This window comes from Nyctereutes procyonoides, unplaced genomic scaffold (assembly GCF_905146905.1).
Source record: "Nyctereutes procyonoides isolate TBG_1078 unplaced genomic scaffold, NYPRO_anot_genome, whole genome shotgun sequence".
NCBI classification, from domain to species: Eukaryota; Metazoa; Chordata; class Mammalia; order Carnivora; family Canidae; genus Nyctereutes; species Nyctereutes procyonoides.
This window is the reverse complement of record NW_026575140.1, coordinates 32844692-32859476: the sequence shown is the minus strand read 5'-3', so window position 1 is coordinate 32859476 and position 14785 is coordinate 32844692. Positions and strand designations below refer to the sequence as shown.

The following is a 14785-nucleotide window of genomic DNA, read 5'->3' as shown; positions in this document are numbered from 1 at the left end:
CTCTGTGCGGTGGACCTTGGGTTCCCTTGTAGCAGTTCCCAGGTACGGTTTTCACCTGGGATGGGGGGGGGTGGCGGGGGTCCTGTGTGAGCTGCAGTGCTCATGGAGGCCTCCTCTCCACATCCCCACCCCCAACCTTACTAATTCCTGGTCATCCCCAAAAATTCTGGGTCAGCACCAGATTTCAAAGATTCTAGCAAAGCTGGAGGCTGAGGGTCAGGATCCTGTACCCAGGCCAGGCCCAGCATGCCTCATTACCAGCCTCGGGGACCCTGACCTCAACACCAGGCCCCATCAGCTACTTGGGACCCTGAACTGGATCTCTCCAGGGCTCTATACCTAGTGGGGGAAGGGTTGGGGGTAAAGATTTGGGGAGGGTCACTCCCTGGCCCTGCCCCTGGCTTCTACCCTCCCATCAGGTCCAGAGATCCCTGGGCTTGGACTCCTGTCCCAGCTTGATGGGGGAACTCAGGAGCTTCCGTAGGGAAGCAGAAAGTGATGATGATCTAGCAACCCCCAAGTCCCTATCCCAGCTCCCTGGGCCTCGGTTTGCAGTGGAAGGAACTGCAGCCACTCTGTCTCAGGTGACAGTGTGGGGGGAGAGAGGAGGCCCCATACTGTCCAGTGGCCCAGATCACTACTCTGGCATCTCTGGGCCTGAAGGGAGGGTAGAAGCCCAATGGAGGGGGAAGAGCCAGGCGGGAAACAGGAGGGCTGTTAAGGGTTTTGAAAGTTGGCAGGTAGAGAGATCCACTTAAAGCCAGCCTGATGCCCTCTTGGGGAATCTGGTGCCCATACCCTGAGCCTGTCCTGAGGCTGGGGGCTCTCCAGTACGGAGCTTTTCCCGGTCAGGGCAACTCCTGGATGGTAGAAGGGCTAACCATGGGGCTGTGGGCTCTGCTGTTCCCCACCCTCCCTGTGGGCATTTGTTCGGTCCAGGGCATCTTGCCTACTGGGGGCAAAGAGCACGGTGGGGGAAGCACAGTGCCCAGGTGCCCCTGTGCACTTTCTGTTAAGCTGTAGCAGGATTAGGGAGGGCAGATGGGAGAAAGCCTTTCTTCCCATGTGAGGGTTTTGGGCTGATGAAGCAAAGGAACTGTGCTCAGAGACTGAGGGACTCCCCCACCCTTTACCTGCACAGCTACCCCTGCCAATGGCCAGTAGGGACATCTTCTCTAGTCCTACCCGAGTCTCAGGGTGTGGCTCTGTGAGGGCCTGGAACCTGCACTGCCACTAGCCACAGCCTCAAGGGAGTGTGGGAGGATTGGGGCCCTTTACTCTGGCGCCACAGGGACAGTCCATCTCTGATCCTGGACCCAAGTCCTGAGAGCCTCCAGCAAGAGCAGCCCCTGCCCAGAAATACAGGTGCTGGTGGGGTTTGGAGGGTCATCTGAGCCTGTTGTAATCTCTGCTCTGTTAAGGGGAGGGGAGGAGGAGGCTTAAGGTCAGCACCTGCCTTCCCCAGGAAGCTGAACGTGGCTCTGGTGGCCTTCGTACCCCCAGAAGGGTGTGTGGGCACAACTGCAAAGATGAGGGCCCAAGGCACACCAAACAGCATGGACCGCCTCCTGTGTGCAGAAGACATGTGGCGTGTTCCCCAAGTTCGCACACACACGCCAGAAGCTTTCCCTTCCATTGGCCTCTCTCAGGACCCCAGAGGCGAGGGGGAGGTGGGCTGGAAGATGTGTCACCCCACCTCTGACCAGAGCCACCTTTCTAGGCTGTCCTACTAGCAACCAGAGGAAGGAGCCTGGACTCTGCAGGTGTGGTGGCTGGGTGCTGGGTGCCACCAGGCTGACATGAGAGGGAAGAGACAAGGCCCAACTGGGCAGCTGAAGCTGAGCCCCAGGGAACTCCCACAGCATCGTGGCCAGGGTGGTGCCCACCTGCCCCACAACCATTCTGACTTCGAGTAGTAGTGACCCCCCATTTCTCTCTGGGAACCTCCATTCTTCGTCCTCATCTGTGGAGGTCTGGGTGGGACTCACCCACCCTTGCCCAGGGACGCAGGCCTTGGCCAGTCAGACCATTTGGTCCCCTTAGGCCTCGAGGCCTTTGCTGAAGCTCGCAGGGAAGGGGGATTGCTCCACTGGAATCCACTAGCTGGGGTGGACTGCCAGCTGTTGTCTAAAGGTGTTGTGTGGGAAGAGCTGGTTCGAGAATGAAACCAACCCCAGGGAGATTAAAGAAACCCCGCCAGGGTGTTTGCTCCAAATGTCTGGATCCAGCCTTGCCTAAAGCAAGGATCTCCCGAACTTCAGTCACTGGAGCCAGGAAATCTCCTTTTGTATAAACATTGAAACACTGGTTTTCCAATGTTGAGACTCAGAGTCCCACTGGATGCAGGACCACCACCCTCACCAACGTCACCTCCCACTCGTCCACCATGACCCCTTTTCTTTCTTGGAACCCCAGGTCACTGTCTCTGCCTGACGGGCCCTCCCTGCAGAACTGAGCATCTTCCCCCAGCCCCACCTCCCACACCCTGGCTGAGCTCAGTGCAGGGGGGGGGCTCCTTGTCCCTCCCCCCAACCTCCCCAGCTCGTGTGCGCACACACTCTCTCTCTCACTCTTACTCTTTCTCAAATAAAACCTTTTTAAAAGCACATTTACATTTCATTACAGAGGTTTTTTGTAAGATACTTCATATCATGAGTATAAATAGAAGGTGCCAGAAAAATAAATACCAGTCTTCTTGTCCTGTTTGGAGGTACCACACTGACCTTAAAAGGGGTGTCCCCCCCAAAAAAAGGGGTGTCCCAGGGGCACCTCAGTGGCGCAGTTGGTTAAGCATCTGACTCTTGGTTTTGGTTCAGGTGGTGGAATCGAGCCCCACCTCGGCCTCACGGCTCAGCAAGGAGTCTGCCTGGGACTCTTTCTTCCTCTCCCTCTGCCCCTCCCCAGGCTCGCTCATTCTCCCTCCCTCTCTCACTTTCTCAAATAAATAAGTCTTTTTTTTCTAAGATTTTATTTATTTATTAATGATAGACATAGAGAGAGAGAGGCAGAGACACAGGCAGAGGGAGAAGCAGGCTCCGTGCTGGGAGCCTGACGTGGGACTCGATCCCGGACTGGATCCGGGACTCCAGGACCACGCCCTGGGCCAAAAGCAGGCGCCGAACAGTTTAGCCACCCAGGGATCCCCCCCCCCCATGCAATGTTTTTCCTGAAGGCATCGTCCTCAGCGCTGGTCCCCCGAGGACATGAGGACACGAGGACACAAGGAAACGTCTAAGTCGGAGCCACTCCTCCCAGCCCTGTGTGAGCGTGCCCCTGCCACCCAGTGGCTAGTCATGCAGGACCTGCTCACTTGTCCCTGAGTCATTGAAGGACACGGGGCCCTGCTGGCCAGGGAGACCAGAGAGAAGGCAGGATGCCTGCAGTACGCTGAGCGCACCTGCTGGTTTTCAGCGTCCCCCCCTTCCCGGCCCACTGAGGGCAGTGCCCCCCACCCCCCTCCACTTCTGTGGGCAGTGTCCCCCCTCCTGACCACCCCTCTCTGCAGGCAGTGCCCCCCCCCGCCTCTGCGGGCTCCCCTTCCTCTCTGTGGGGAGGTGGGGCACTTTGGTTCCTGGTTCCCTGCACTCATTTCCCTCAGCTCAGCCATGCACATAAAATGACACTTTCTACATTCTACACAATTTTCCATCATTCCACTGAGGTCTTTCAAGTGATTAAATACACGTTGTTGTGGAAAGTGGGCCTCTTCTTGCTCAATAGTTGGTTTATTTCATCATTCGATTTTTTTTTTTCAGGGACAAAACCTAGCTCACAAATACGTGGTTATAAAAATACGTTTGGCGGGCAGCCCCGGCAGCGCAGCGGTTTAGCGCTGCCTGCAGCCCGGGGTGTGATCCTGGAGACCAAGGATCGAGTCCCACGTTGGGCTCCCTGCGTGGAGCCTGCTTCTCCCTCCTCCTGTGTCTCTGCCTCTCTGTCTCCCTATGTCTATCATAAATAAATAAATAATTATATATATATTATATAAATATATTATATAAATAATTATATATATATAATTTAAAAAAATAAAAAATACGCTTGGGGAACTGTTCCCTAAGGCGCAGGCAGCCACGGTGGTCGGCAGGTGTGCTTCCCCGCAGAGGCAATTAGCGAGTCCTCGCGCTGTTTACAGGCGTAGCATACTCAGTGCTCTCTCCTTTTGCCTTTCCTCCCTGAGGAGATGCCTGTGGATGCAGTGCGAGGCTGCAGCAGCAACCCGTGGCTGGCAAGCTTTGCTTTCCGTTTTCAGCACTATACACCTGCTGCACACGCTACCCGGGAACAGACGCTCTGCGAACCAGCGCGCCTAGGCCCTGGAGCCGATGCAACCAGGCCTCGAGGAACCTGGGCGCGCGCTTCACGCCGCCTCCGGGAGGGGGCGCTGCCGACCCGGGGCATCACCACCTGCTGGTCACGCGGGGCACTGCAAAGGTCCCAGCAACAACCACGTAATTCTCCCCTTCAGGAATTGTCCTGGGCGTGGGGGGTGAGTTCTTGCCTTTATTTATTTATTTATTTTAATTTACGGTAGTCATACAGAGAGAGAGAGGCGCAGAGACACAGGCAGAGGGAGAAGCAGGCTCCATGCACCGGGAGCCCGACGTGGGATTCGATCCCGGGTCTCCAGGATCCCGCCCTGGGTCAAAGGCAGGCGCCAAACCGCTGCGCCACCCAGGGATCCCGAGTTCTTGCCTTTAAAGGAACTGCTTGAACTTTCACTTAAAAAAAAAAAAACAAAAACAAACTTTTTTTTCTGTCCTTTTGGTGTACTTGGCCCATTTTCTTTTCATCTTACCAATTAGTCTTGCCCTTGACTTTTACTTGTACTGTTGGTTGTAAATCACTCGGGGATTGTGGTCTTTTGTATTTTCTCGTAAGGGTTCTGCCAGGCAAAAATGCTTCATTTTTACGTAGTAAAATGTAACACCCATTATTTATCACTTCTGGATTTGGGGTAACGTTTATAAAAACTTTCAAGTTGATGTTAAAAAAAGGATTCTCTGGGGATCACTGGATGGCTCAGCGATTTAGCGCCTGCCTTGGGCCCAGGGCGTGATCCTGGGGTCCCGGGATCAAGTCCCACATTAGGCTCCCTGCATGGAGCCTGCTTCTCCCTCTGCCTGTGTCTCTGCCTCTCTCTTTCTGTGTGTGTCTCTCATGAATAAAGAAAATCTTTTTTATTTTTTTACAAATATTAATTTATTCATGAGAAACACACACACACACACACACACACAGAGGCATTTGGTCAGTGGGAACCCACACACTTTCAACATGTGTATTGAGAAGTGTTATTTCTGTTAGGGTCCTATTTACCCCAGCCACGGCATTGTGTTTGTCCACAATGATTGCAAGGTATTCAGATTCTGTAAATCCAAGTGTCATAAAAAACTTTAAAAAAAAGCGTAATCCTCACAAAGTCAGGTGGACTAAAGCATTCTGTAAAGCAGCTGGTAAAAAGCTTACAGTGGATAATTCATTTGAATTTGAAAAACGTAGAAACGAACCTGTCAAATACCAGTGAGAGTTATGGAATACAACTACTGATGCAATGAAGAGAGTTGAAGAAATCAAACAGAAGCGCCAAACTAAATTTATAATGAATAGATTAAAGAAAGATAAAGAATTACTGAAAGTTCAGGACATCAAAGAAGTCCAGCAAAACATTCATCTTATCCAGGCCCATCTTGCAGGCAAAGGAAAGCAGCTGGAAGAAAAAATGGTGCAGAAATTACAAGAGGTTGTGGATATGGAAGATATTTTTTTAAAATTTTCACTCTTGGGATCCCTGGGTGGCGCAGCGGTTTGGCGCCTGCCTTTGGCCCAGGGCGCGATCCTGGAGACCCGGGATCCAGTCCCACATCGATGCATGGAGCCTGCTTCTCCCTCTGCCTGTGTCTCTGTCTCTGTCTCTCTCTCTCTGTGACTATCATAAATAAATTTAAAAAAAAGGAAGAGAAATGAATATCTCATTTAAAAAAAATAAAAAATAAAATAAAATAAAATAAAATTTTCACTCTTGGGGGATCCCTGGGTGGCTCAGCGGTTTAGCATCTGCCTTCGGCCCAGGGTGCGATCTTGGAGTCCCGGGATCAAGTCCCACATCAGGCTCCCGGCATGGGCCTGCTTCTCCCTCCTCCTGTGTCTCTGCCTCTCTCTGTCTCTATGTCTATCATAAATAAATAAATCTTTAAAAAATAAAAAAATAAAACTTTCACTCTCTATTTTTTTTAATTTTTTTTTGATTTTTATTTATTTATGATAGTCACACACACACAGAGAGAGAGGCAGAGACACAGGCAGAGGGAGAAGCAGGCTCCATGCACCGGGAGCCCGACGCAGGACTCGATCCCGGGTCTCCAGGATCGCGCCCTGGGCCAAAGGCAGGCACCAAACCACTGCGCCACCCAGGGATCCCTCACTCTCTATTTCTATACGTGTGTTTGAAAATCTCCTTAGGAGACTAAGAACTTATAAATTATCAACTTATATATTTTTTTCATATATATTTTTTATCAATTTATATTTTAAATGAGGTCACTCAAATGAAAGATAATTAAAAGTACATCTCTTGGGGATCCCTGGGTGGTTCAGCGGTTTCGTGCCTGCCTTTGGCCCAGGGCGCGATCCTGGAGTCCTAGGATCGGGTCCTGCGTTGGGCTCCCGGCATGGAGCCTGCTTCTTTATCTGCCTGTGTCTCTGCCTCTGTCTCTCTCTCTCTCTATGTCTATCATAAATAAATAAAAATAAATCTTTAAAAAAAAAGTACATCTCTTGTACGTTGCTGTCTGCAGAACATCAGATATTGTGGATGTTAGATTGCATCTTCATTGTTAAACCTTCACTGATAGTTACATTTATGTAAGTCATGCAAATTCTTTTTATAAATACAGAGTGAAATGCGGACATAAAATGGTCCTGCCATTTGGATGGTGGCAGGAGGTGGTATTTATATAAGAACTAATGACAAAAATTCATAGCTAGCAATATGTAAAATGAATTTTCTTTGCAGTAAAAACAAAAAAGGTTTTAGTTATTTATTTGGCTGAGAGAGAGAGAGAGAGCACAAGTAGGCTGAGTGACAGGCAGAGGGAGAGGGAGAAGCAGCCTCCTGGCTGATCAGGGAGCCTGATGTGCGGCTCCATCCTGGACCCTGGGATCATGACCTGAGTGGAAGGTTGTGAGTTCGAGCCCCACACTGAGTGTAGAGATCACTTAAATAAAAACCAAAAACTAAAAAAAAAAAAAAAAAAGATTATGGTTTCATGTACACAGCCACAATGTACTTCTGTATGGAGACAAGCCCTTAGAATCCATGGAGTGTTCTATTTATTTTATTTATTTTAAAAAGATTTTATTTATTTATTTGTTTATTTATCTGTTTATTTATTTATTTATAAATATTTTATTTATTCATGGGAGACACAAATAGAGAGAGGCAGAGACACAGGCAGAGGGGAGGGAAAAGCAGGCTCCCTGCAAGGAGCCCAACGTGGCACTTGATCCCTGGACCCCGGGATCACACCCTGAGCCAAAGGCAGACACTCAACCACTGAGCCACCCAAGCATCCCTTATTTTATTTTATTTTTTAAAGATTTGAAAGAGAGTAAGCAGAGCAAGGGGCAGAGGGAGATAAGCTGACTCCCCACTGAGAGCAGAGCTTGACATGGGACTTGATCTCAAGACCCTGAGGATCATGATGAGAGCTGAAATCAAGAGTCGGTCGCTTAATCAACTGAGCCACCCAGATGCCCCGCACAGAATGTTTTAAGTGTCATGGCATGCTCATCTACATCCTTCTCCAGTGCTCATGACAAGTAAGGGTGGCTGGTCTTCACGTTACATCTGGTCCTATTGGGATGTCCACGCCGATCAAATTTATACCCATATCAGCTCCTACTGCCTCTGGACCAATTGGCTCATCCATTTCTTGAGTGCCTTCTCTGCCTCTCTCGGGAAAGTCCAAGATTTCTTTGCTTTTCCCCATCTTTGCTCCTACTGCTTGAGACTGTAATTCTGAGGGAGTAACTTTTACTTCTACTACATGTAGCTTTGATGTCAGAGATCAACCCCTATGTCTCTTTTTCCTTTTAGGAAAAGATGTAGAAGTGTGCCCCCTACCTGGAAAGTCACCCTTCTGGAATGGTGCAAAGATCTGGAGACATGATCTGGCCCTTCCTGTTTTCAACTGTCTTCCTAGTGAGGGAAGCACAGGGCTGTGTTCTCTTCACAGGGGCTTCTGTTGCTTGCAGGGTACACCTTGCCTATGTGACAAATTTTTTTGTCTGTGGAATCCAGTAGAATTTCAGTCAAATCATTTTTTAAAAGATCTCTTTATTTGAGAGACAGAGAGACAGAGACACAGAGAGAAAGTTCATAAGCAGAAGGGGCAGAGGGAGAGAGAATCCCAAGCAGACTCCCCGCTGAGTGGGCAACCTGACACAGAGCTCAATCTCACGACCCTGAGTTCATGACCTGAACGGAAATCAAGGGTGAGACATTCAGCTGACCTAGCCGTCCAGACCCCTAGTCAGCAGCATTTTTGTCCAGTGATGTCATCTAAATCCCTATTCTTTGGTGACTTCAGGTCCCCTTTGTTCTTCTTGGGAACTGCACAGAGACTTCCCCTGTGCAGTTTCCAACTGCAGAGTCAACATCCCCAGTGGCTTGGTCTTCCTGGGGATGAAGCACCATAAATTTACTTCTCTGAGGTAAACAAGGGCCATTGCCTCCATCAGCCTCTTCTGTGGCCTTCTTTTCTTTTTCTGGAAAATTGTGACCATTATTTTTTTTTTAAAGATTTATTTATTCATGAGAGACACAGATAGAGAGAGAGGCAGAGACAAAGGCAGGCGCCAAACCTCTGAGCCACCCAGGGATCCCCAGTTGTGACCATTATTGTTCCATTCTTTCTTTCTTTTTTTTAATTTTTATTTATTTATGATAGTCACACACAGAGAGAGAGAGAGGCAGAGACACAGGCAGAGGGAGAAGCAGGCTCCATGCACCGGGAGCCCGACGTGAGATTCGATCCCAGGTCCCCAGGATCGCGCCCTGGGCCAAAGGCAGGCGCCAAACCGCTGCGCCACCCAGGGATCCCTGTTCCATTCTTTCTTGCTCCAACTTTTTATCATCCATTTTTTCTTTTTTAATATATATTGCATCTGAGAGAGAAAGAGTGAGAGAGCTTGCACTCGAGAGAAAATGAGGGGACGCCTGGATGGCTCAGTGGTTAAAGTGTCTGCCTTCGGCTTGGGGCATGATCCTGGGATCGAGTCCCACATTGGGCTTGCTTCATGGAGCCTGCTTCTCTCTCTGCCTGTGTCTCTGCCTTTCTCTCTCTCTGAGTCTCTCATGAATAAATACAATTAATAAAAAGAGAGAGAGAGGGGCGGGGCAGCCTGGGTGCCTCAGTGGTTTAGTGCCTCCTTCAGCCCAGGGCCTGATCCTGGAGACCCAGGATAGAGTCCTGCATCAGGGTCCCTGCATGGAGCCTGCTTCTCCCTCTGCCTGTGTCTCTGCCCTCTCTCCTCTCTATGTGTCTCTCATGAATAAATAAATAAAATCTTAAGAGAGAGAGAGAGAGAGAGAAAATGAGTGGGGGGGGGCAGGGGAGAGGGAGCTGCAGCCTCTCTGCTGCCCAGGGAGCTTGACCCAGGGCTCCATTGCAGGACCCCAAGATTATGATCTGAGCCAAAGGCAGATGCTTCACCGACTGAGCAATCCAGGCGCCACTCATGTTCCAATTTTTTTTCTTTTTTTTAAGATTTTATTTATTTATTCATGAGAGACACAGAGAGAGAGGCAGAGACACAGGAAGAGGGAGAAGCAGGCTCCATGCAGGGAGCCCGATGCGGGACTCGATCCCTGGACTCCAGGATCACACCCTGGGCCAAAGTCAGGCGCCAAACCACCCAGGGATCCCCCCAATTTTTTTTCCAAAACCTTCTTGAATCCAAGCTGAAAGAGTCCCACATTTTACTGTCCCCGTCTGAGAGGGCTCCTGATTCACAGAGAGGCCAGAGGGAAACACTGCTGGACCTTGATCAAGGTGGCCTTCATCTTTGATTCTGGGGAGGTTCTGACCACCAAGAAGGAAGGTAAAGTTCACCTTGTAGGGGAGCAGAAGCAGTCCCATACTGAAAGTCAATACACTGGCCCAATGGAAAATTGACTGGGTGGTCCATAAAAGCTGTGATTGCTCCAGGTAAACACATGCCTGTTGTCAGGGGCAAATTCCCCACTGTCTGGAATGCTGCTGCCTCCAGGAGAAGGAGCTGTGTCTTTTGGGCCTGGTGTTGACCGTACCCCTGACTGAACTGGGCAGTGGGAGGGGGGCATGGGAGTTGCCCCCCTCCTACTTTCTTCTTTCTGGTTGCCACATTGTTAAACTTTGAATTTCCTTAAAAATTCCCATGATTGTTTGAATCAAAGCCCTTTGTGGATATATCTTGTCAATTTGGCAACACTCCTAGTGGTTGTTCTACCACAGTGATTTGCTCTCCTGAAGCTTCTCTTCGGTCAATCCATTCTTGAGCCAATGCACTCCAATTTGGATACTTATTGGGACTGGAATAACTGCATCCATTGCGGTGGATTTGAGGGCCATTGCTGCCAAGGCTGACCACCTCAATCCCATATTCTTAACTTCTAAATGTATTTAATTTTCTATCTCAGAGGTTCACCTTCTGTGTAACTTAGTTCGATTCAGACTACAGCTTGGAGCACAGCAGCAAGGTGGGTTACGCTCTCTACAGTTCTGGAACACGTTGTCATCACATTTTCTATAATGCCTCTCTGACCCTACCATGCTTCCTCACAAACAAGATCCTATTTAACTCAATTCTAACACTACCTAGAGATAGCATCAGATCTCACAGACTAATGGATCAGACTGACATCACCCCCACACATTTTAGATACCTATCAAAAAGTCCCAAGTTTTTGGACCCCCACCCGTGTCTCTAACCAACTGGCTAAAAATTAAAAGTTCCAACAACTCCCTCCTTGGGTTCAATTAATTTGCTAAAGTGGCTCACAGGACTCATGGAGATATTTTATTTACTAGATTACTATCTTAAGATAGAAGGAGATAACTCGGGCAGCCCGGGTGGTTCAGCGGTTTAGCGCTGCCTTCAGCCCAGGGCCTGATCCTGGAGACCCAGGATCGAGTCCCATGTCGGGCTCCCTGTATGGAGCCTGCTTCTCCCTCTGCCTGTGTCTCTGTCTCTCATGAATAAATAAATAAAATCTTTAAAAAAAAAAAGGAGATAACTCAAGAACAGTCAGATTGAATTGTTGCACAGGGTCAGGGATGGGGGAAGGGTACAGAGCTTCCATGCCTTGTCCAGGAGCACCTCCACATGTTTATCCACTGGAAGCTCTCTAGACCCCGTCCTTGGGGATTTGCTGGGAGACTTCATAACAGGAGTGTGATTGGTTAGTGGTTGGCCATTGGATAATGGGCTCAATCCCCAGCAGTTCTCCCATCCCTGGAGGTCAGGGGGTGAGACTGAATTCCAAGCCTCTCATCCCGTGGCTGGTCTCCCCATTGCTCATCCCTAGGAGCATGAAAACTAATAAACGAAAACCTCACTAAAGTGGTCTGCTAATGCTAGAAGGGGAAGCTGAAAGGAGCTGTAGCATTCAATCTCAATTACAGGAAGAAAGGCCTCCTCAAGAGAATCAACAGGAAAGAACTGTCAATTACAGGCCCCAATAGGAAAAGATGTGCATTGCATCTCCTACAAGAAATCCACTGCCTTGGGATCCCTGGGTGGCGCAGCGGTTTGGCGCCTGCCTTTGGCCCAGGGCGTGATCCTCGAGACCCGGGATCGAATCCCACGTCGGGCTCCCGGTACATGGAGCCTGCTTCTCCCTCTGCCTATGTCTCTGCCTCTCTCTCTCTCTCTCTGTGTGTGACTCTCATAAATAAGTAAAAGTTAAAAAAAAAAAAAGAAATCCACTGCCTCTGCAGCTCAGCCAGTGAGAAACCATCATCATCCTCAACTCCTGTTTCTCTCCAATGGGCTTTCATTCAAAACAACCCTCCCAACCTCCCCTTGCTCCATAAAATAACAATTCTGCCTTCATTCTCTGGACTTATCTGTAGTTTTGCCATAGCTTATGTGTCCTGAAATGTAATTCTGTTTTTTTCTTTTTAAGATTTTATTTATTTTTGAGAGACATAGAGAGACAGGCAGAGACATAGGCAGAGAGAGGAGAAGCAGGCTCCATGCAAGGAGCCCAAGGTGGGCTCAATCCCGGGACTCAGGGATCACGCCCTGAGCCAAAAGCAGAAGCTCAACCACTGAGCCACCCAGGTATCCATGTTAATTCTCTGTTATTACCAAATAAGCCCACTTTTTGTGGGTAAAACAACTGTTTTATTTTTAAGGTTAACAAAGTATTCCCAAAAACCACCTTATCAATATAAATGCAGATGTGACTGAAAGAGGCGTTTTATGAGTATCAAGACAGAGCTTTAGGACTGTTTTTACTTAGGAAGTTCAAACATTTTAGGCGCTCTGTGCTAGAAACAGGGATGTAAACCAAGTGTATGTTTATTGTTAAAAGTCACAAAATCACAGGTTAACTAACCAAGAGAAGAGATGGACAGTAAATTTAAGGATATCTACCAGAAAAACACTGGGTTAGAGAATAAAGTTACAGGATTAGTCCAAGAAGTGCAATGAGAATCTGACAAACAGGGATCCCATCAGGAGCAAACAAGGGTTGCCTGGGTGGTGCAGCCCATTAAGCGTTTGGGTTCTGATCTCAGAGTCATGAGATGGAGCCCGAGTGCAGCCCTATGTTGGGCTCTGCGCTGGGCATGCGCCTGCTTGGGTTTCTCTCTCCTTCTTCCTGTGTGTGTGCTCTCTCTCAAATAAATAAATCTTAGAAAAAAACACAGGAAAACCAGAGGGGAATTTTTAGGTTCCCCAACTGAAGGAAGAAAAAGAGCCTCCAAGATGAAGAGAAATGTGTACACAGAACAATGTGAAGCTCACATCAAAGCATATCGGTGTGATACTTCTGAGCACCAAGGAGAAAGGGAAGATCCTAAAAGCTTTCAGGGAGAATGCGCAGAGAAGAAACCATAGACCAGGACTCAGAATAGGTTTGTACTTTTCAATAGCATCCCTGGAGGAGGAAAGCAAACAGTACTATGTGAGACATTCTGAAGGTAAAGCGTTTCCCAACTAGAATTCTACTGTCTGCCGAGCAGCCTATCAGAGATGAGCACAGAACATACTCTAGACACTGACCCTTTCCAGGAAGCTAGTGGAAGGGAGAGTAAACTGAAGGGAGATGTACGGGTTCCAGGCAGGGTGACCGCAGAGCAAGGCCAGAGGGGCCTGCCCATGGTGTGGGGACGGGGACGGGGACTGGGACAAGGCAGAGGGTTGGGGCCTCTGCACAGGATCATCGGTAGGCCTGTGCAAAAACATCAGAGCGTCTGGAAAAACCAAATATGGCTTAGCAAACATGTAGGCATGAGAACAACAGGTACGTGTGAAGCGGACAGAGGAGGACAGTCAGGCAGAGGTGACAATGGGCCACACTGGGGCGGCGGCACTGCAGGCCTGCGGGCTCAGGCCTCAGGCCTCAGAGGGTCCACAACTCAGGCCTCAGGTCTCACTGGGCCCAGAGCTCAGGCCTCAGGTCTCAGCTCAGGCCTCAGGTGGCCCACAGCGTGTCCACCGGGAACCCCAAGGCAGTGGCCTCTGTTCAGATCCGGAAGGCTTCGGCCGGCGGACCGTACAAGGGCCGAAAGGACGTGCCGCTGGGGGCGAAGGCAAGACTGCTGTTCTTCATCGCGAGGCTTCAGTTCTGCCGGAACCAAAGCCGCACACTGGTGTCACTGATTTTCAGAGACTCTGGGTCGAGGACGCCTCTGCAGGCCGCTGCCTCCGTCTCCACGGCAACGGGTCGCGTCTCCTCGCCCGGTCTCTCCAAGCCGCGCCACGTAATGCCGGCGCGACCGTGACGCACTTCCGGGGAGGGCCCCGCCCCCTCCCTGCGAGGGGGCGTGACCGCAAGTTCAGCGTACGGGCGGCGCTGACCTCGGCTCCCGGCGGCTTGGCCCACTTTCTTTGCCCGGCCCGTACAAGCCCGGTTCTCGGTGGCCTCCGGGGCACTAGGGCCCCGGCGCCCAACCCGACGAGAAGCCCAGTTCCTTCCTGTCCAGGCTGCTCAGCTCCGCGCCTCCCCGGACCCTTGGCGTGCTGAGGGGTCCACCGAGGCAGCCGCCGGCTTTTGACGACGCCTGTCACACGCTGTCCTACGTGAACACGCTCTCCGTTCGCGTGTGCCGCGGAGGCGAGCCCGGACCTTTCCCGTAGCTGTCCGGGCAGGGGCCGGGACTTCCTCCGTCACGCCCCGCCCCCTGAGGCCGCGTGCGTCACCGCCTCCGCGGGGCCTCCTGGGAGTCGTGGTTCGGACCCGCCCCCCGGCTCTGGCCCTGGCGGGCTGCAAACTACAACTCCCGGCAGGCCGCGCGGCGGCCGCAGGAGCCCCGAGCTCGGGGTCCTCGGTTGCCTCAGCCGGTGGTCTCTGCGCGGCAGAACGGCCTGGTTGGCGGGCGCCGGCAGCGGAGGGGTCGCAGGCAGGCTGCTACACACGCCGAGGCTGCTCAGCAGGCCACTAGCAGATAGACTCAGCGCTTCTCGAGCCCCGAACCCCCGGGCCGAGCGGGCGGGACGCAAACTTCCGGGCAAGTGGAGGGGTCGACGGGGGCACTAGGGTCTGGCCGCGACCGGGGCCCCGGGCGCTTCCCGA

The 14785-nt window shown here is 50.8% G+C and overlaps 1 pseudogene; it reads left to right on the top strand.

Moving 5' to 3' along the window:
* Positions 1-5277: 5277 nt before the first annotated feature.
* On the top strand, positions 5278-14349 carry LOC129496864 (probable ribosome biogenesis protein RLP24; annotated as a pseudogene).
* The last annotated feature ends 436 nt before the right edge of the window (positions 14350-14785 follow it).